Raw genomic sequence first — 20,775 nt, forward strand, 5'->3', positions numbered from 1 at the left:
TCTACAGCTAAGTGTCACTCAAAGCCAGAACATCAAGGTTTCTCTAATTAAACATTACAACTGTCAATCATTTCTTCTGGTTACATCAAAGCACATTCGTTAAACCAGCTGAAGCCTTTGAGGACAAAACCTCGCTTGATTCTTTCTGCTGTTCAAACATATTAGATATGTCCCTACAATGGATGCAGATCTCAGTGTCTTGTAGACCTTTCCCCATTACCAAGTGATGAGTTTGATGAAAATTTTGCAGTCATAACCTTAGCCTATTACCATACAGCCTTCTATACATTCCTCTGACATTCTGCTATACTGTCCCTCAACCTTACCTTCTGCCTCTAATTATCTACCCAAAATATTTTCACTTTTTTTTCTATTCAATCCATTCCATATCTTCATACTTCCTTAATATTCATTCTTCTGACTTTGTGAGCCTCATCCTACACACAGCTGTATTTTCCTTCAGTTTCTTATTGTCTCTCACTCCACTCTCCATATCATATATCAGTTTCAAGATATCTATCTTTGCTTCTTAAATTCTCACAGCTATTTTGATATTATGGGCTCATGATACAAAACCTCTTCAAATATCAGTACCAGGTAATTTAGATAATGTACGGTACAATAATCTGTTGAAGTAATTTTAATTATTGTAGTCTTCGGTTCCATATACAGAGTCATTATATATACAAAAATTCACACAAATTGTACTTGTAGGCATGGATTAAAATTCCAATAATAACAAATACCCACTGTTCAATAAAAAAAATTACCTTTATATCCACAAGAATACATAATTCTAAAAAAATATGAGAAAGCCCTATCAAAATAGTAAATCTTTGCAAAAACACAAAATTATGTACATGTTCACCCAAACATTTTTAGTATGTGGATATGCATAACTACATGCTATCCTAATCACAGGTTTTTGCTTCATGCAAAAAATATGGCATGGATTAATTTGACTAAGTGGAGACACCTTACAAATATTGTACATTGTTTACAGAATAACAAGAGCAATATCAAAAATCCAGAAAATTTAGTTCTGCAAAAATCTTGTCAAGTATCTTATGTATGCACTGCCCACCACTTTTCCTGCCTCAGACTTGTCAACACTCAGAACACTAAGAACCTAGGAGTTTGTTTAATTGTTTCACATCTTTTACTCCCTTATTATGGGAAAAAAGTTTAATGATAATCTGAGAAGACAGTGCATGAAAATGCAAATATTCTACATTAATGGTTATATAAAACAGCATAGGAAATGCATACTATTGTATTGGTGTGATGGCCTTGACAAATCTTACTCAATTTCTTTAATACACTCATAAAATTGATGATATAAAAATTTAACAAAGTTCATGTCCTAAACATTCTGGGTATTTGACATTGTGCCTGTAATAAAAGATTACTTTTCGACTATGGAAAATTTACCTAATGAACATCTTTGGCTGTTTAAAATGTGCCACAAAAAGGTCTCCACCAAGGACTCATGCACATAGTTTACATCACAGTAGTCAGAAAATAAATTTGTTCTGCTGAAATTTTTACATAGTTAAAGCATACAGTAACAGCATTACGCTGTTCATATTTACAAGTCATGCAAACTTATTGAACAAATTACAGAAGGAAAAAAGTGCGAGTACAAAAATTTAAAGCATGCAAAAATGTAAATTCGGTGAAAATAATTAAAGATATCAATCTTTGACATCAATGATATCAAAGGTGAAATACGACACTATGAACCTTTATGAACATCAAAATAAATATTTTTTTATGATATAATGATAAAGCATGTTTTGAAAAGCTTGTATGTAAGGACTGAGGGACCCTTCATAACTTAAAAACTGTCATAATTAAATGAGATGAAAATGGTCTATAGAACTGCCTTCTGCTCTTTTGGATTAGTATCTTCGATAGTTTTTTCTCCTTTTCCTTTCTCCCACACTGGATCATTTCCATTACCAATCTCAAGGACTGTCCTACTCTTCTGATCTACCTCATCTTTATCACTGTCACCATCTGTTTGAACTTTACCATTCTCAAATACATATGGAGTGATTTGGCTGTCTTCTTTGGTCTTTAATATGAGAGTATCTTCCAACTTTTTCTGACAGCCAAGCTCTAAACTGCTGTTCTCCATTTTCTCAGAAACAAAGCTTGGTTTGTATTCTAATCCTTCCAAATCTAACTTTTCTGTAGTAGCACCTTTGATTTGTGACACATTTTCAATATTATGACTACTGTCTGTTTTGCACATAAACAAAAGGTCACCATCTTTCAGTTTTTCAGAAACAATAGCATCATTACCAGTCTTACTCTGCATTACTGGCTTTATATACTGCTCTTGAGTTTGGGTAAGATGGTGTGAAGAACTGATGTCTTTGATTCTTGTGACTGCTAGCTGACTGTTTCTTCCTTTCCCCTTGTTGGGAGAACCTGACTGAGAAAGAGCTTTCTTGTTTTGTAGTTCTGATGTTGTTCCATTACATCCTCTAAGAGGAGAGCAAACACTGGTTATCTTTATCTTCTTTGCTGGCATATCAGATCTTGGGAATGTATTCCTTCTCCGAGTCATAGGTTTGTCATCTGATTTGTGTTCTCCTTTTTTGGGTATGCTATTACGTTTACTGCTATCAGTCTCAGGCTTCTGAAATCCTGAACGTTTGATGTCATAAATGAAGTCTTTTTGTTCTACACTGCGTCGTAATCTTTGAGGTCTCTCAGATTTCGCCTCATCTGGATCATCAGAAATCTGAAATCCATGACCTATAGAATCCATTTGGCCCCTGAGAGGATACTGCTTGAAGATACCTTGATTGCCTTTCACACTTTTAGAATCACTAACAGTATTACTATTTTCACTGATTCTATCAGATACACTTAAATTAGTTTCAGAACTAGCACCTGAAGTTTGTATACACTCTCTTTTGTCTAGTTCTAGAGTACCTTCACATGAGTGCTCTGAATTAAAGTTACTTACATTTTGCAAACCAGAGGTCAAAGCTGTGGCTGTATTATAGTCTGAATAATTAATGAAATTTTCTGATACTGATCTAATAATTTCAGTGGAAGGATTTGGTTTAGCACCCGTATATTCACCCGAAGGCAAACTTTTCAAAATATCTCTAGTTTCAGGAACTTTCTCATTATCTTCTGTGTTCTGAATTTTAGTATCACCTGAGACATTTCCGACTTTTACCAAATCAGTTGTTTCTACATTTTTTTCTTTGGCTGTTAGTACTGTTACTTCACTGGAAATATTCTCTTTGGCATGTGATTTACTAACAAATTCCTCAAGCCCTGGGGGTGGTTTGATGTTTTTTTCTACTCCCTCAGCTTCTTCTCTGGAATTCTGAGTATCAGTAAAGTGGCCAGTAGAGACTTTACCATGTGATTCTGAGGTGTTTTTTAAAAGTGACCCATGATTTTCTGGATCATCAGCATCTGATGAGATGGAAGTGTCATCTTCACTAGTTAAAATATATCTCAGAGGGCCAAAACTTTCATCATCCAATATCATGCTTCCAACAGAATTCTCATTAGCTTTATGATCACTGATGCAGTGACGAATAGTTTCATACCTATGGTAGCTCCTAAACTTACACAATCTGCAAGCATAGCGTGTCCAGTTGAAATGCTGGGAGGCATGACGTTTTAGTGTTGTGATTGTCTGATATCGCTTCTCACACGGAATACATGTTAAGCGCGTCATATTACAGAATTCACTCATCATCATTTCAATTTTACGATGATTCTCTTTTTCTTGTTCTTTTGGGATGTCAGGTACCTTGAATGAAATCTGATTTTGTTTATTTTCCTCATAGTGGTTGAGTATATTTGGATTATGAGGAATCATCGTTTTCTTATAGTCCTTTCTGATTTGTATTGCTATCTTTTTCTCTGGAGTCTCTGAACGTAGTCGAGGATTTAGAGGATTCTCTGGAAGGATGTCGGGTCTCATTTGCAGAAGAGAGCAGAATTTGTCATGTGATATTAATGCTGCTGCAGTCATGAACCTGCGGTCACACTTAACACAACGATGCTCTGGAGAACATCCACTGCTGATATCATCTTTCTGAAATACATTAAACTATCCTGTAATATTTTGTTTTTACATTTTATATCACTGTAATTACACTACAATCATACTTTTTTAACACAATTATAACACTTGTGAGGCAAGAGCTCAGAAAAAACAAAGGAGAGCTTTTAAAGGTCATAACAAAATTTTATGACTGTAACGGGCAACTAATCAAAATCAAAGATCCTTGAACTGAAATGTAAAACCTGATAAGAAAAAAAGCAAGCATAATAATAATAATAATAATAATAATAATAATAATAATATTAATACTTATAATGATAATAATAATATTCTCATTATCAACAGTTCAAACAACAAGTGATTTAAATACACTCATATAATACAAAGTTCAATAAGTACAGTTTCATTATGTTACTGGGAAAAATGCATAAAACACAGGCTGTTTCAATGTTATGCATAAAATAAAAATAGATGTATACTGTTAGGCAGAAACATTTTTACTAATTACAATATTATCTTACTTTGCCTTAGGGCCATCATATAAAAGTTTAATTACCCACGACGGCTAGAGACTGAGCGTGAACGAATGTGGACTTTCTGTCTGTTTTCCTGGTGCAACCTCGCTGAAGTGGTGTGTAGTGATACTGTTTCTTGTGGGGCAGGGTAGTGATGGGAATGAAGGCAAACAAGTATGAATATGTACATGTGTATATATGTACATGTATGTATATGTATATGATGATATGTATATTTATGTATCTGTGTGTATGTGGGCATTTATGTATGTATATGTGTATATGAGTGGATGGGCCATTCTTTGTCTGTTTCTTGGTGCTATCTCACTAACTTGGGAAACAAAGAATGCCATATTGGCTCACACAGAAGAGGGTGTTTCGAAATGGTTTGGTCACATGGAGAGAATGAGTGAGGAAAGATTGACAAAGAGGATATATATATGTCAGAGGTGGAGGGAACGAGGAGAAGTGGGAGACCAAAATGGAGGTGGAAAGATGGAGTGAAAAAGATTTTGGGTGATCGGGGCCTAAACATGCAAGAGGGTGAAAGGCATGCAAGGAATAGAGTGAATTGGAACGATGTGGTATACCGGGGTCAATGTGCTGTCAATGGATTGAACCAGGGCATGTGAAGCGTCTGGGGTAAACCATGGAAAGTTTTGTGGGGCCTGGATGTGGTAAGGGGGCTGTGGTTTCGGCGCATTATTACATGACAGCTAGAGACTGAGTGTGAACAAATGTGGCCTTTGTTGTCTTTTCCTAGTGCTACCTCGCGCACATGCGGGGAGAGGGGGTTGTTATTTCATATGTGGCGGGGTGGCGATGGGAATGAATAAAGGCAGACAGTATGAATTATGTACATGTGCATTTATATATATGTGTGTGTGTGTATATATATGTATACATTGAGATGTATAGGTATGTATATTTACATATGTGGACGTGTAGGTATATACATGTGTATGTGGGTGGGTTGGGCCATTCTTTTGTCTGTTTCCTTGCGCTACCTTGCTAACGCGGAAGACAGTGACAAAGTAAAATAATAAATATAATAATATATATATATATATATATATATATATATATATATATATATATCTAATCTTAACGCAGTTCTATGATCATGAATCTTCCACATGGAAGAACAATGGAAGTAAGGGGAGTGGGGGAGGAATGGGATGTATTTAGGGAATCAGTGATGGATTGTGCAAAAGATGCTTGTGGCATGAGAAGAGTGGGAGGTGGGTTGATTAGAAAGGGTAGTGAGTGGTGGGATGAAGAAGTAAGAGTATTAGTGAAAGAGAAGAGAGAGGCATTTGGACGATTTTTGCAGGGAAAAAATGAAATTGAGTGGGAGATGTATAAAAGAAAGAGACAGGAGGTCAAGAGAAAGGTGCAAGGGGGTGAAAAAAAGGGCAAATGAGAGTTGGGGTGAGAGAGTATCATTAAATTTTAGGGAGAATAAAAAGATGTTCTGGAAGGAGGTAAATAAAGTGCGTAAGACAAGGGAGCAAATGGGAACTTCAGTGAAGGGTGCAAATGGGGAGGTGATAACAAGTAGTGGTGATGTGAGAAGGAGATGGAGTGAGTATTTTGAAGGTTTGTTGAATGTGTTTGATGATAGAGTGGCAGATATAGGGTGTTTTGGTCGAGGTGGTGTGCAAAGTGAGAGGGTTAGGGAAAATGATTTGGTAAACAGAGAAGAGGTAGTAAAAGCTTTGCGGAAGATGAAAGCTGGCAAGGCAGCAGGTTTGGATGGTATTGCAGTGGAATTTATTAAAAAAGGGGGTGACTGTATTGTTGACTGGTTGGTAAGGTTATTTAATGTATGTATGACTCATGGTGAGGTGCCTGAGGGTTGGCGGAGTGCGTGCATAGTGCCATTGTACAAAGGCAAAGGGGATAAGAGTGAGTGCTCAAATTAGAGGTATAAGTTTGTTGAGTATTCCTGGTAAATTATATGGGAGGATATTGATTGAGAGGGTGAAGGCATGTACAGAGCATCAGATTCGGGAAGAGCAGTGTGGATTCAGAAGTGGTAGAGGATGTGTGGATCAGGTGTTTGCTTTGAAGAATGTATGTGAGAAATACTTAGAAAAGCAAATGGATTTGTATGTAGCATTTATGGATCTGGAGAAGGCATATGATAGAGTTGATAGAGATGCTCTGTGGAAGGTATTAAGAATATATGGTGTGTTAGAAGCAGTGAAGAGTTTTTATCGAGGATGTAAGGCATGTGTACGTGTAGGAAGAGAGGAAAGTGATTGGTTCTCAGTGAATGTAGGTTTGCGGCAGGGGTGTGTGATGTCTCCATGGTTGTTTAATTTGTTTATGGATGGGGTTCTTAGGGAGGTGAATGCAAGAGTTTTGGAAAGAGGGGCAAGTATGAAGTCTGTTGGGGATGAGAGAGCTTGGGAAGTGAGTCAGTTCTTGTTCGCTGATGATACAGCGCTGGTGGCTGATTCATGTGAGAAACTGCAGAAGCTGGTGACTGAGTTTGGTAAAGTGTGTGAAAGAAGAAAGTTAAGAGTAAATGTGAATAAGAGCAAGGTTATTAGGTACAGTAGGGTTGAGGGTCAAGTCAATTAGGAGGTGAGTTTGAATGGAGAAAAACTGGAGGAAGTGAAGTGTTTTAGATATCTGGGAGTGGATCTGGCAGCGGATGGAACCATGGAAGCGGAAGTGGATCATAGGGTGGGGGAGGGGGCGAAAATTCTGGGAGCCTTGAAGAATGTGTGGAAGTCGAGAACATTATCTCGGAAAGCAAAAATGGGTATGTTTGAAGGAATAGTGGTTCCAACAATGTTGTATGGTTGCGAGGCGTGGGCTATGGATAGAGTTGTGCGCAGGAGGATGGATGTGCTGGAAATGAGATGTTTGAGGACAATGTGTGGTGTGATGTGGTTTGATCGAGTAAGTAACGTAAGGGTAAGAGAGATGTGTGGAAATAAAAAGAGCGTGGTTGAGAGAGCAGAAGAGGGTGTTTTGAAATGGTTCGGGCACATGGAGAGAATGAGTGAGGAAAGATTGACCAAGAGAATATATGTGTCGGAGGTGGAGGGAACGAGGAGAAGAGGGAGACCAAATTGGAGGTGGAAAGATGGAGTGAAAAAGATTTTGTGTGATCGGGGCCTGAACATGCAGGAGGGTGAAAGGAGGGCAAGGAATAGAGTGAATTGGAGCGATGTGGTATACCGGGGTTGACGTGCTGTCAGTGGAGTGAATCAAGGCATGTGAAGCGACTGGGGTAAACCATGGAAAGCTGTGTAGGTATGTATATTTGCGTGTGTGGACGTATGTATATACATGTGTATGGGGGGGGGGGTTGGGCCATTATTATTAATAATAATATATATATATATATATTTTTATCCCTGGGGATAGGGGAGAAAGAATACTTCCCACGTATTCCCTGCGTGTCGTAGAAGGCGACTAAAAGGGAAGGGAGCGGGGGGCTGGAAATCCTCCCCTCTCGTTTTTTTTTAATTTTCCAAAAGAAGGAACAGAGAAGGGGGCCAGGTGAGGATATTCCCTCAAAGGCCCAGTCCTCTGTTCTTAACGCTACCTCGCTATCGCGGGAAATGGCGAATAGTATGAAAAAAAAAAATATATATTATTATTATTATTATTGATACAGTGGTTAAATTGATGAGAACTGCTATTGACGTTTGTGTAAATAAATTATACATTTCCTTTTTTCCATAGCCAGAGGTTGAACCATTATGTGACATTAATTTTTTTTATTCATTTCAAGCTAGAAGTTTCAGTTTTCTAAATTGTTTCTTACATTTTTCATATGTATATATATGTATGTGTGTGTGTGTGTGTATATGTGCGTATGTATGTGTATGTGTGTGTATGTGTATATGTATATATATGTGTATATTATCCCTGGGGATAGGGGTGAAAGAATACTTCCCACGTATTCCTCGCGTGTCGTAGAAAGCGACTAGAGGGGACGGGAGCGGGGGGCCAGAAATCCTCCCCTCCTTGTATTAACTTTCTAAAATGGGAAACAGAAGAAGGAGTCACGCGGGGAGTGCTCATCCTCCTCGAAGGCTCAGAGTGGGGTGCCTAAATGTGTGTGGATGTAACCAAGATGTGAAAAAAGGAGAGATAGGTAGTATGTTTGAGGAAAGGAACCTGGATGTTTTGGCTCTGAGTGAAACGAAGCTCAAGGGTAAAGGGGAAGAGTGGTTTGGGAATGTCTGGGGAGTAAAGTCAGGGGTTAGTGAGAGGACAAGAGCAAGGGAAGGAGTAGCAATACTCCTGAAACAGGAGTTGTGGGAGTATGTGATAAGAGTGTAAGAAAGTAAATTCTCGATTAATATGGGTAAAACTGAAAGTTGATGGAGAGAGGTGGGTGATTATTGGTGCATATGCACCTGGGCATGAGAAGAAAGATCAAGAGAGGCAAGTGTTTTGGGAGCAGCTGAATGAGTGTGTTAGTGGTTTTGATGCACGAGACCGGGTTATAGTGATGGGTGATTTGAATGCAAAGGTGAGTAATGTGGCAGTTGAGGGAATAATTGGTATACATGGGGTGTTCAGTGTTGTAAATGGAAATGGTGAAGAGCTTGTAGATTTATGTGCTGAAAAAGGACTGATGATTGGGAATACCTGGTTTAAAAAGCGAGATATACATAAGTATACTTATGTAAGTAGGAGAGATGGCCAGAGAGCGTTATTGGATTACGTGTTAATTGACAGGCGTGCGAAAGAGAGACTTTTGGATGTTAATGTGCTGAGAGGTGCAACTGGAGGGATGTCTGATCATTATCTTGTGGAGGCTAAGGTGAAGATTTGTATGGGTTTTCAGAAAAGAAGAGTGAATGTTGGGGTGAAGAGGGTGGTGAGAGTAAGTGAGCTTGAGAAGGAGACCTGTGTGAGGAAGTACCAGGAGAGACTGAGTACAGAATGGAAAAAGGTGAGAACAATGGAAGCAAGGGGAGTGGGGGAGGAATGGGATGTATTTAGGGAATCAGTGATGGATTGCGCAAAAGATGCTTGTGGCATGAGAAGAGTGGGAGGTGGGTTGATTAGAAAGGGTAGTGAGTGGTGGGATGAAGAAGTAAGAGTATTAGTGGAAGAGAAGAGAGAGGCATTTGGACGATTTTTGCAGGGAAAAAATGCAATTGAGTGGGAGATGTATAAAAGAAAGAGACAGGAGGTCAAGAGAAAGGTGCAAGAGGTGAAAAAAAGGGCAAATGAGAGTTGGGGTGAGAGAGTATCATTAAATTTTAGGGAGAATAAAAAGATGTTCTGGAAGGAGGTAAATAAAGTGCGTAAGACAAGGGAGCAAATGGGAACTTCAGTGAAGGGCGCAAATGGGGAGGTGATAACAAGTAGTGGTGATGTGAGAAGGAGATGGAGTGAGTATTTTGCAGGTTTGCTGAATGTGTTTGATGATAGAGTGGCAGATATAGGGTGTTTTGGTCGAGGTGGTGTGCAAAGTGAGAGGGTTAGGGAAAATGATTTGGTAAACAGAGAAGAGGTAGTGAAAGCTTTGCGGAAGATGAAAGCCGGCAGGGCAGCAGGTTTGGATGGTACTGCAGTGGAATTTATTAAAAAAGGGGGTGACTGTATTGTTGACTGGTTGGTAAGGTTATTTAATGTATGTATGACTCATGGTGAGGTGCCTGAGGATTGGCGGAATGCGTGCATAGTGCCATTGTACAAAGGCAAAGGGGATAAGAGTGAGTGCTCAAATTACGGAGGTATAAGTTTGTTGAGTATTCCTGGTAAATTATATGGGAGGGTATTGATTGAGAGGGTGAAGGCATGTGCAGAGCATCAGATTGGGGAAGAGCAGTGTGGTTTCAGAAGTGGTAGAGGATGTGTGGATCAGGTGTTTGCTTTGAAGAATGTATGTGAGAAATACTTAGAAAAGCAAATGGATTTGTATGTAGCATTTATGGATCTGGAGAAGGCATATGATAGAGTTGATAGAGATGCTCTGTGGAAGGTATTAAGAATATATGGTGTGGGAGGAAAGTTGTTAGAAGCAGTGAAAAGTTTTTATCGAGGATGTAAGGCATGTGTACGTGTAGGAAGAGAAGAAAGTGATTGGTTCTCAGTGAATGTAGGTTTGCGGCAGGGGTGTGTGATGTCTCCATGGTTGTTTAATTTGTTTATGGATGGGGTTCTTAGGGAGGTGAATGCAAGAGTTTTGGAAAGAGGGGCAAGTATGAAGTCTGTTGGGGATGAGAGAGCTTGGGAAGTGAGTCAGTTGTTGTTCGCTGATGATACAGCGCTGGTGGCTGATTCATGTGAGAAACTGCAGAAGCTGGTGACTGAGTTTGGTAAAGTGTGTGAAAGAAGAAAGTTAAGAGTAAATGTGAATAAGAGCAAGGTTATTAGGTACAGTAGGGTTGAGGGTCAAGTCAATTGGGAGGTGAGTTTGAATGGAGAAAAACTGGAGGAAGTGAAGTGTTTTAGATATCTGGGAGTGGATCTGGCAGCGGATGGAACCATGGAAGTGGAAGTGGATCATAGGGTGGGGGAGGGGGCGAAAATTCTGGGGGCCTTGAAGAATGTGTGGAAGTCGAGAACATTATCTCGGAAAGAAAAATGGGTATGTTTGAAGGAATAGTGGTTCCAACAATGTTGTATGGTTGCGAGGCGTGGGCTATGGATAGAGTTGTGCGCAGGAGGATGGATGTGCTGGAAATGAGATGTTTGAGAACAATGTGTGGTGTGAGGTGGTTTGATCGAGTGAGTAACGTAAGGGTAAGAGAGATGTTTTGAAGTGGTTTGGGCACATGGAGAGGATGAGTGAGGAAAGATTGACCAAGAGGATATATGTGTCGGAGGTGGAGGGAGCAAGGAGAAGAGGGAGACCAAATTGGAGGTGGAAAGATGGAGTGAAAAAGATTTTGTGTGATCGGGGCCTGAACATGCAGGAGGGTGAAAGGAGGGCAAGGAATAGAGTGAATTGGAGCGATGTGGTATACCGGGGTTGACGTGCTGTCAGTGGATTGAATCGGGGCATGTGAAGCGTCTGGGGTAAACCATGGAAAGCTGTGTAGGTATGTATATTTGGCGTGTGTGGACGTATGTATATACATGTGTATGGGGGTAGGTTGGGCCATTTCTTTCGTCTGTTTCCTTGTGCTACCTCGCAAACGCGGGAGACAGCGACAAAGCAAAAAGAAAAAAAATATATAAATATATATATATATATATATATATATATATATATATATATATTTTTTTTTCCTTCCTCCAGTTTTTCTCCATTCAAACTCACCTCCCAAATGACTTGACCGTCAACCCTACTGTACCTAATAACCTTGCTCTTATTCACATTTACTTTTAACTTTCTTCTTTCACACACTTTACCAAACTCAGTCACCAGCTTCTGCAGTTTCTCACATGAATCAGCCACCAGCGCTGTATCATCAGCGAACAAGAACTGACTCACTTCCCAAGCTCTCTCATCCCCAACAGACTTCATACTTGCCCCTCTTTCCAAAACTCTTGCATTCACCTCCCTAAGAACCCCATCCATAAACAAATTAAACAACCATGGAGACATCACACACCCCTGCCGCAAACCTACATTCACTGAGAACCAATCACTTTCCTCTCTTCCTACACGTACACATGCCTTACATCCTCGATAAAAACTTTTCACTGCTTCTAACAACTTGCCTCCCACACCATATATTCTTAATACCTTCCACAGAGCATCTCTATCAACTCTATCATATGCCTTCTCCAGATCCATAAATGCTACATACAAATCCATTATATATATATATATATATATATATATATATATATATATATATATATATATATATATATATATATATATATATATCCCTGGGGATAGGGGAGAAAGAATACTTCCCACGTATTCCTTGCGTGTCGTAGAAGGCGACTAAAAGGGGAGGGAGCGGGGGGCTGGAAATCCTCCCCTCTCTTTTTTTTTTAATTTTCCAAAAGAGAAGGGGAACAGAGAAGGGGCCCAGGTGAGGATATACCCTCAAGGGCCCAGTCCTCTGTTCTCAAACGCTATCTCGCTAATGCGGGAAATGGCGAATAGTATGAAAGAAAAAGAAATATATATATATATATATATATATATATATATATATATATATTTTATTTATTTATTTTGCTTTGTCGCTGTCTCCTGTGTTAGCGAGGTAGCGCAAGGAAACAGACGAAAGAACGGCCCAACCCGCCCACATACACATGTATATACATACACGTCCACACACACAAATATACATACCTATACATCTCAATGTACACATATATATACGCACACAGATATATACATATATACACATGTACATAATTCATACTGTCTGCCTTTATTTGTTCCCATCGCCACCCCGCCACACATGGAATAACAACCCCCTCCCCCCTCATGTGTGCGAGGTAGCGCTAGGAAAAGACACCAAAGGCCCCATTCGTTCACACTCAGTCTCTAGCTGTCATGTAATAATACACCGAAACCACAGCTCCCTTTCCACATCCAGGCCCCACACAACTTTCCATGGTTTACCCCAGACGCTTCACATGCCCTGGTTCAATCCATTGACAGCACGTCGACCCCGGTATACCACATCGTTCCAATTCACTCTATTCCTTGCACGCCTTTCACCCTCCTGCATGTTCAGGCCCCGATCACTCAAAATCTTTTTCACTCCATCTTTCCACCTAAAATTTGGTCTCCCACTTCTCCTCGTTCCCTCCACCTCTGACACATATATCCTCTTTATCAATCTTTCCTCACTCATTCTCTCCATGTGACCAAACCATTTCAAAACACCCTCTTCTGCTCTCTCAACCACACTCTTTTTATTTCCACACATCTCTCTTACCCTTACATTACTTACTCGATCAAACCATATATATATATATATATATATATTTTTGCCGCTGTCTCCCGCGTTTGCGAGGTAGCGCAAGGAAACAGACGAAAGAAATGGCCCAACCCACCCCCATACACATGTATATACATACGTCCACACACGCAAATATACATACCTACACAGCTTTCCATGGTTTACCCCAGACACTTCACATGCCCTGATTCAATCCACTGACAGCACGTCAACCCCGGTATACCACATCGCTCCAATTCACTCTATTCCTTGCCCTCCTTTCACCCTCCTGCATGTTCAGGCCCCGATCACACAAAATCTTTTTCACTCCATCTTTCCACCTCCAATTTGGTCTCCCTCTTCTCCTCGTTCCCTCCACCTCCGAGACATATATCCTCTTGGTCAATCTTTCCTCACTCATTCTCTCCATGTGCCCAAACCATTTCAAAACACCCTCTTCTGCTCTCTCAACCACGCTCTTTTTATTTCCACACATCTCTCTTACCCTTACGTTACTTACTCGATCAAACCACCTCACACCACACATTGTCCTCAAACATCTCATTTCCAGCACATCCATCCTCCTGCGCACCACTCTATCCAGAGCCCACGCCTCGCAACCATACAACATTGTTGGAACCACTATTCCTTCAAACATACCCATTTTTGCTTTCCGAGATAATGTTCTCGACTTCCAAACATTATTCAAGGCTCCCAGAATTTTCGCGCCTCCCCCATCCTATGATCCACTTCCACTTCCATGGTTCCATCCGCTGCCAGATCCACTCCCAGATATCTAAAACACTTTACTTCCTCCAGTTTTTCTCCATTCAAACTCACCTCCCAATTGACTTGACCCTCAACCCTACTGTACCTAATAACCTTGCTCTTATTCACATTTACTCTTAACTTTCTTCTTTCACACACTTTACCAAACTCAGTCACCAGCTTCTGCAGTTTCTCACATGAATCAGCCACCAGCGCTGTATCATATATATATATATATATATATATATATATATATATATATATATATATATATATATATATATATATATATATTCTTCTTTCTACTTTTAAACTATTCGCCATTTCCCGCGTTAGCAAGGTAGCGTTAAGAACAGAGGACTGGGCCTTTTTTGGAATATCCTCACCTGGCCCCCTCTGTTCCTTCTTTTGGAAAATTAAAAAAAAAAAAAAAGAGAGGAGAGGATTTCCAGCCCCCCGCTCCCTCCCCTTTTAGTCACCTTCTGCGACACGCAGGGAATACGTGGGAAGTTTTCTTAATCCCCTATCCCTAGGGATAATATATATATATATTTTCTTTTCTTTTCTTTCATACTATTCGCCATTTCCCGCATCAGCAAGGTAGCGTTAAGAACAGAGGACTGGGCCTTAGAGGGAATATCCTCACCTGGCCCCCTTCTCTGTTCCTTCTTTTGGAAAATTAAAAAAAAAACGAGAGGGGAGGATTTCCAGCCACCCGCTCCCTCCCCTTTTAGTCGCCTTCTACGACACGCAGGGAATACGTGGGAAGTATTCTTTCTCCCCTATCCCCAGGGATAATATATATATATATATATATATATATATATATATATATATATATATACATATGGGTAAAACTGAAAGTTGATGAAGAGAGATGGGTGATTATTGGTGCATATGCACCTGAGCATAAGAAGAAAGATCATGAGAGGCAAGTGTTTTGGGAGCAGCTGAATGAGTGTGTTACTGGTTTTGATGCACGAGACCGGGTTATAGTGATGGGTGATTTGAATGCAAAGGTGAGTAATGTGGCAGTTGAGGGAATAATTGGTATACATGGGGTGTTCAGTGTTGTAAATGGAAATAAAGAGCTTGTAAATTTATGTGCTGAAAAAGGAGTGGTGATTGGGAATACCTGGTTTAACAAGAGAGATATACATAAGTATACATATGTAAGTAGGAGAGATGGCCACAGAGCATTATTGGATTACGTGTTAATTGATAGGCGCACAAAAGAGAGACTTTTGAATGTTAATGTGCTGAGAGGTGCAACTGGAGGGATGTCTGATCATTATCTTGTGGAGGCGAAGGTGAAGATTTGTAGAGGTTTTCAGAAAAGAAGAGAGAATGTTGGGGTGAAGAGAGTAGTGAGAGTAAGTGAGCTTGGGAAGGAGACTTGTGTGAGGAAGTTCGAGGAGAGACTGAGTACAGAATGGAAAAAGGTGAGAACAAAGGAGGAAAGGGGAGTGGGGATTAATGGGATGCATTTAGGGAAGCAGTGATGGCTTGCGTAAAAGATGCTTGTGGCATGAGAAGCGTGGGAGGTGGGCAGATTAGAAAGAGTAGTGAGTGGTGGGATGAAGAAGTAAGATTATTAGTGAAAGAGAAGAGAGAGGCATTTGGACGACTTTTGCAGGGAAATAATGCAAATGGTGGGAGATGTATAAAAGAAAGAGGCAGGAGGTCAAGAGAAAGGTCCAAGAGTTGAAAAAGAGGGCAAATGAGAGTTGGGGTGAGAGAGTATCATTAAATTTTAGGGAGAATAAAAAGATGTTTTGGAAGGAGGTAAATAAAGTGCGTAAGACAAGGGAACAAATGAGAACTTCAGTGAATGGGGCTAATGGGGAGGTGATAACAAGTAGTGGTGATGTGAGAAGGAGGTGGAGTGAGTATTTTGTAGGTCTGTTGAATGTGTTTGATGACAGAGTGGCAGATAGGGGGTGTTTTGGTCGAGGTGGTGTGTAAAGTGAGAGGGTTAGAGAAAATGATTTGGTAAACAGAGAAGAGGTAGTAAAAGCTTTGCAGAAGATGAAAGCCAGCAAGGCAGCAGGTTTGGATGGTATTGCAGTGGAATTTATTAAAAAAGGGGGTGACTGTATTGTTGACTGGTTGGTAAGGTTATTTAATGTATGTATGACTCATGGTGAGGTGCCTGAGGATTGGCGGAATGCGTGCATAGTGCCATTGTACAAAGGCAAAGGGGATAAGAGTGAGTGCTCAAATTACAGAGGTATAAGTTTGTTGTGTATTCCTGGTAAATTATATGGGAGGGTATTGATTGAGAGGTAAAGGCATGTACAGAGCATCAGATTGGGGAAGAGCAGTGTGGTTTCAGAAGTGGTAGAGGATGTGTGGATCAGGTGTTTGCTTTGAGGAATGTATGTGAGAAATACTTAGAAAAGCAAATGGATTTGTATGTAGCATTTATGGATCTGGAGAAGGAATATGATAGAGTTGATAGAGATGCTCTGTGGAAGGTACTAAGAATATATGGTGTGGGAGGCAAGTTGTCAGAAGTAGTGAAAAGTTTTTATCGAGGATGTAAGGCATGTGTACGTGTAGGAAGAGAGGAAAGTGATTGGTTCTCAGTGAATGTAGGTTTGCAGCAGGGGTGTGTGATGTCTCCATGGTTGTAAATTTGTTCATTCATGGGGTTGTTAGGGAGATGAATGCAAGAGTTTTGGAAAGAGGGGCAAGAATGCAGTCTGTTGTGGATGAGAGAGCTTGGGAAGTGAGTCAGTTGTTGTTCGCTGATGATACAGCGCTGGTGGCTGATTCATGTGGGAAACTGCAGAAGCTAGTGACTGAGTTTGGTAAAGTGTGTGAAAGAAGAAAGTTGAGAGTAAATGTGAATAAGAGCAAGGTTATTGGGTACAGTAGGGTTGAGGGTCAAGTCAATTGGGAGGTAAGTTTGAATGGAGAAAAACTGGAGGAAGTGAAGTGTTTTAGATATCTGGGAGTGGATTTGTCAGCGGATGGAACCATGGAAGCGGAAGTGAATCACAGGGTAGGTGAGGGGGCGAAAATTCTGGGAGCCTTGAAGAATGTGTGGAAGTCGAGAACATTATCTCGGAAAGCAAAAATGGGTATGTTTGGAGGAATAGTGGTTCCAACAATGTTGTATGGCTGCAAGGCGTGGGCTATGGATAGAGTTGTGCGCAGGAGGGTGGATGTGCTGGAAATGAGATGTTTGAGGACAATATGTGGTGTGAGGTGGTTTGATCAAGTAAGTAATGTAAGGGTAACAGAGATGTGTGGAAATAAAAAGAGTGTGGTTGAGAGAGCAGAAGAGGGTGTTTTGAAATGGTTTGGTCACATGGAGAGAATGAGTGAGGAAAGATTGACAAAGAGGATATATGTGTCAGAGGTGGAGGGAACAAGGAGAAGTGGGAGACCAAATTTTAAGAGGAAAGATGGAGTGAAAAAGATTTTGAGTGATCGGGGCCTGAACATGCAGGAGGGTGAAAGGTGTGCAAGGAATAGAGTGAATTGGAACGATGTGGTATACTGGGGTCGACATGCTGTCAATGGATTGAACCAGGGCATGTGAAGTGTCTGGGGTAAACCATGGAAAGTTGTGTGGGGCCTGGATGTGGAAAGGGAGCTGTGGTTTCGGTGCATTATTACATGACAGCTAGAGACTGAGTGTGAACGAATGGGGCCTTTGGTGTCTTTTCCTAGCGCTACCTCGCACACATGAGGGGGGAGGGGGTTGTTATTCCATGTGTGGCAGGGTGGCGATGGGAACAAATAAAGGCAGACAGTATGAATTATGTACATGTGTATATATGTATATGTCTGTGTGTGTATATATATGTGTACATTGAGATGTATAGGTATGTATATTTGTGTGTGTGGACGTGTACGTATATACATGTGTATGTGGGCGGGTTGGGCCATTCTTTCGTCTGTTTCCTTGCGCTACCTCGCTAACGCAGGAGACAGCGACAAAGCAAAATAATAATAATAATAAAATATATATATATATATATATATATATATGTTGTGAAGCGTCTGGGGTAAACCATGGAAAGCTGTGTAGGTATGTATATTTGCGTGTGTGGACGTGTGTATGTACGTGTGTATGGGGTTTGGGCCATTTCTTTCGTCTGTTTCCTCGCGCTACCTCGCAAACGCGGGAGACAGCGACAAAGTATAAAAAAAAAAAAAAAAAAAAAAATGTTGTATGTATATGTTGTATGGTTGTATGGTTGCGAGGCGTGGGCTATGGAGAGAGTTGTGCGCAGGAGGATGGATGTGCTGGAAATGAGATGTTTGAGAACAATGTGTGGTGTGGGGTGGTTTGATCGAGTAAGTAACGTAAGGGTAAGAGAGATGTGTGGAAATAAAAAGAGCGTGGTTGAGAGAGCAGAAGAGGGTGTTTTGAAATGGTTTGGGCACATGGAGAGAATGAGTGAGGAAAGATTGACAAAGAGGATATATGTGTCGGAGGTGGAGGGAACGAGGAGAAGTGGGAGACCAAACTGGAGGTGGAAAGATGGAGTGAAAAAGATTTTGTGTAGCTGGGGCCTGAACATGCAGGAGGGTCAAAGGAGGGCAAGGAATAGAGTGAATTGGATCGATGTGGTATACCGGGGTTGACGTGCTGTCAGTGGATTGAATCAGGGCATGTGAAGCGTCTGGGGCAAACCATGGAAAGCTGTGTAGGTATGTATATTTGCGTGTGTGGACGTATGTATATACATGTGTATGGGGGTGGGTTGGGCCATTTCTTTCGTCTGTTTCCTTGCGCTACCTCGCAAACGCGGGAGACAGCGACAAAAAAAAAAAATATATATATATATATATATATATATATATATATATATATATATATATATATATATATATATATATATATATATATAAGACAAGGGAGCAAATGGGAACTTCAGTGAAGGGCGCAAATGGGGAGGTGATAACAAGTAGTGGTGATGTGAGAAGGAGATGGAGTGAGTATTTTGAAGGTTTGTTGAATGTGTTTGATGATAGAGTGGCAGATATAGGGTGTTTTGGTCGAGGTGGTGTGCAAAGTGAGAGGGTTAGGGAAAATGATTTGGTAAACAGAGAAGAGGTAGTGAAAGCTTTGCGGAAGATGAAAGCCGGCAAGGCAGCAGGTTTGGATGGTATTGCAGTGGAATTTATTAAAAAAGGGGGTGACTGTATTGTTGACTGGTTGGTAAGGTTATTTAATGTATGTATGACTCATGGTGAGGTGCCTGAGGATTGGCGGAATGCGTGCATAGTGCCATTGTACAAAGGCAAAGGGGATGAGTGAGTGCTCAAATTACAGAGGTATAAGTTTGTTGAGTATTCCTGGTAAATTATATGGGAGGGTATTGATTGAGAGGGTGAAGGCATGTACAGAGCATCAGATTGGGGAAGAGCAGTGTGGTTTCAGAAGTGGTAGAGGATGTGTGGATCAGGTGTTTGCTTTGAAGAATGTATGTGAGAAATACTTAGAAAAGCAAATGGATTTGTATGTAGCATTTATGGATCTGGAGAAGGCATATGATAGAGTTGATAGAGATGCTCTGTGGAAGGTATTAAGAATATATGGTGTGGGAGGAAAGTTGTTAGAAGCAGTGAAAAGTTTTTATCGAGGATGTAAGGCATGTGTACGTGTAGGAAGAGAGGAAAGTGATTGGTTCTCAGTGAATGTAGGTTTGCGGCAGGGGTGTGTGATGTCTCCATGGTTGTTTAATTTGTTTATGGATGGGGTTGTTAGGGAGGTAAATGCAAGAGTTTTGGAAAGAGGGGCAAGTATGAAGTCTGTTGGGGATGAGAGAGCTTGGGAAGTGAGTCAGTTGTTGTTCGCTGATGATACAGCGCTGGTGGCTGATTCATGTGAGAAACTGCAGAAGCTGGTGACTGAGTTTGGAAAAGTGTGTGGAAGAAGAAAGTTAAGAGTAAATGTGAATAAGAGCAAGGTTATTAGGTACAGTAGGGTTGAGGGTCATGTCAATTGGGAGGTGAGTTTGAATGGAGAAAAACTGGAGGAAGTGAAGTGTTTTAGATATCTGGGAGTGGATCTGGCAGCGGATGGAACCATGGAAGCGGAAGTGGATCATAGGGTGAGGGAGGGGGCGAAAATCCTGGGGGCCTTGAAGAATGTGTGGAAGTCGAGAACATTATCTCGGAAAGCAAAAATGGGTATGTTTGAAGGAATAGTGGTTCCAACAATGTTGTATGGTTGCGAGGCGTGGGCTATGGATAGAGTCGTGCGCAGGAGGATGGATGTGCTGGAAATGAGATGTTTGAGGACAATGTGTGGTGTGAGGTGGTTTGATCGAGTGAGTAACGTAAGGGTAAGAGAGATGTGTGGAAATAAAAAGAGCGTGGTTGAGAGAGCAGAAGAGGGTGTTTTGAAGTGGTTTGGGCACATGGAGAGGATGAGTGAGGAAAGATTGACCAAGAGGATATATGTGTCGGAGGTGGAGGGAACAAGGAGAAGAGGGAGACCAAATTGGAGGTGGAAAGATGGAGTGAAAAAGATTTTGTGTGATCGGGGCCTGAACATGCAGGAGGGTGAAAGGAGGGCAAGGAATAGAGTGAATTGGAGCGATGTGGTATACCGGGGTTGACGTGCTGTCAGTGGATTGAAGCA

The 20,775-nt window shown here is 40.8% G+C and overlaps 1 protein-coding gene across 2 annotated transcripts in view; it reads right to left on the reverse strand.

Annotated features, from left to right (window-relative positions):
- Positions 1-624: 624 nt before the first annotated feature.
- LOC139754679 (uncharacterized) overlaps positions 625-20,775 on the reverse strand; it is a 327,464-nt gene continuing 307,313 nt past the window's right edge. For both annotated transcript variants that reach the window (XM_071672228.1, XM_071672229.1), the window contains one exon: positions 625-4,075. The gene's annotated coding sequence lies outside the window, so the exon portion shown is untranslated. The remainder of the gene's footprint in view (positions 4,076-20,775) is intronic.

The sequence above is a fragment of the Panulirus ornatus genome, chromosome 17 (genome assembly GCF_036320965.1).
Source record: "Panulirus ornatus isolate Po-2019 chromosome 17, ASM3632096v1, whole genome shotgun sequence".
Classification (NCBI taxonomy): Eukaryota; Metazoa; Arthropoda; class Malacostraca; order Decapoda; family Palinuridae; genus Panulirus; species Panulirus ornatus.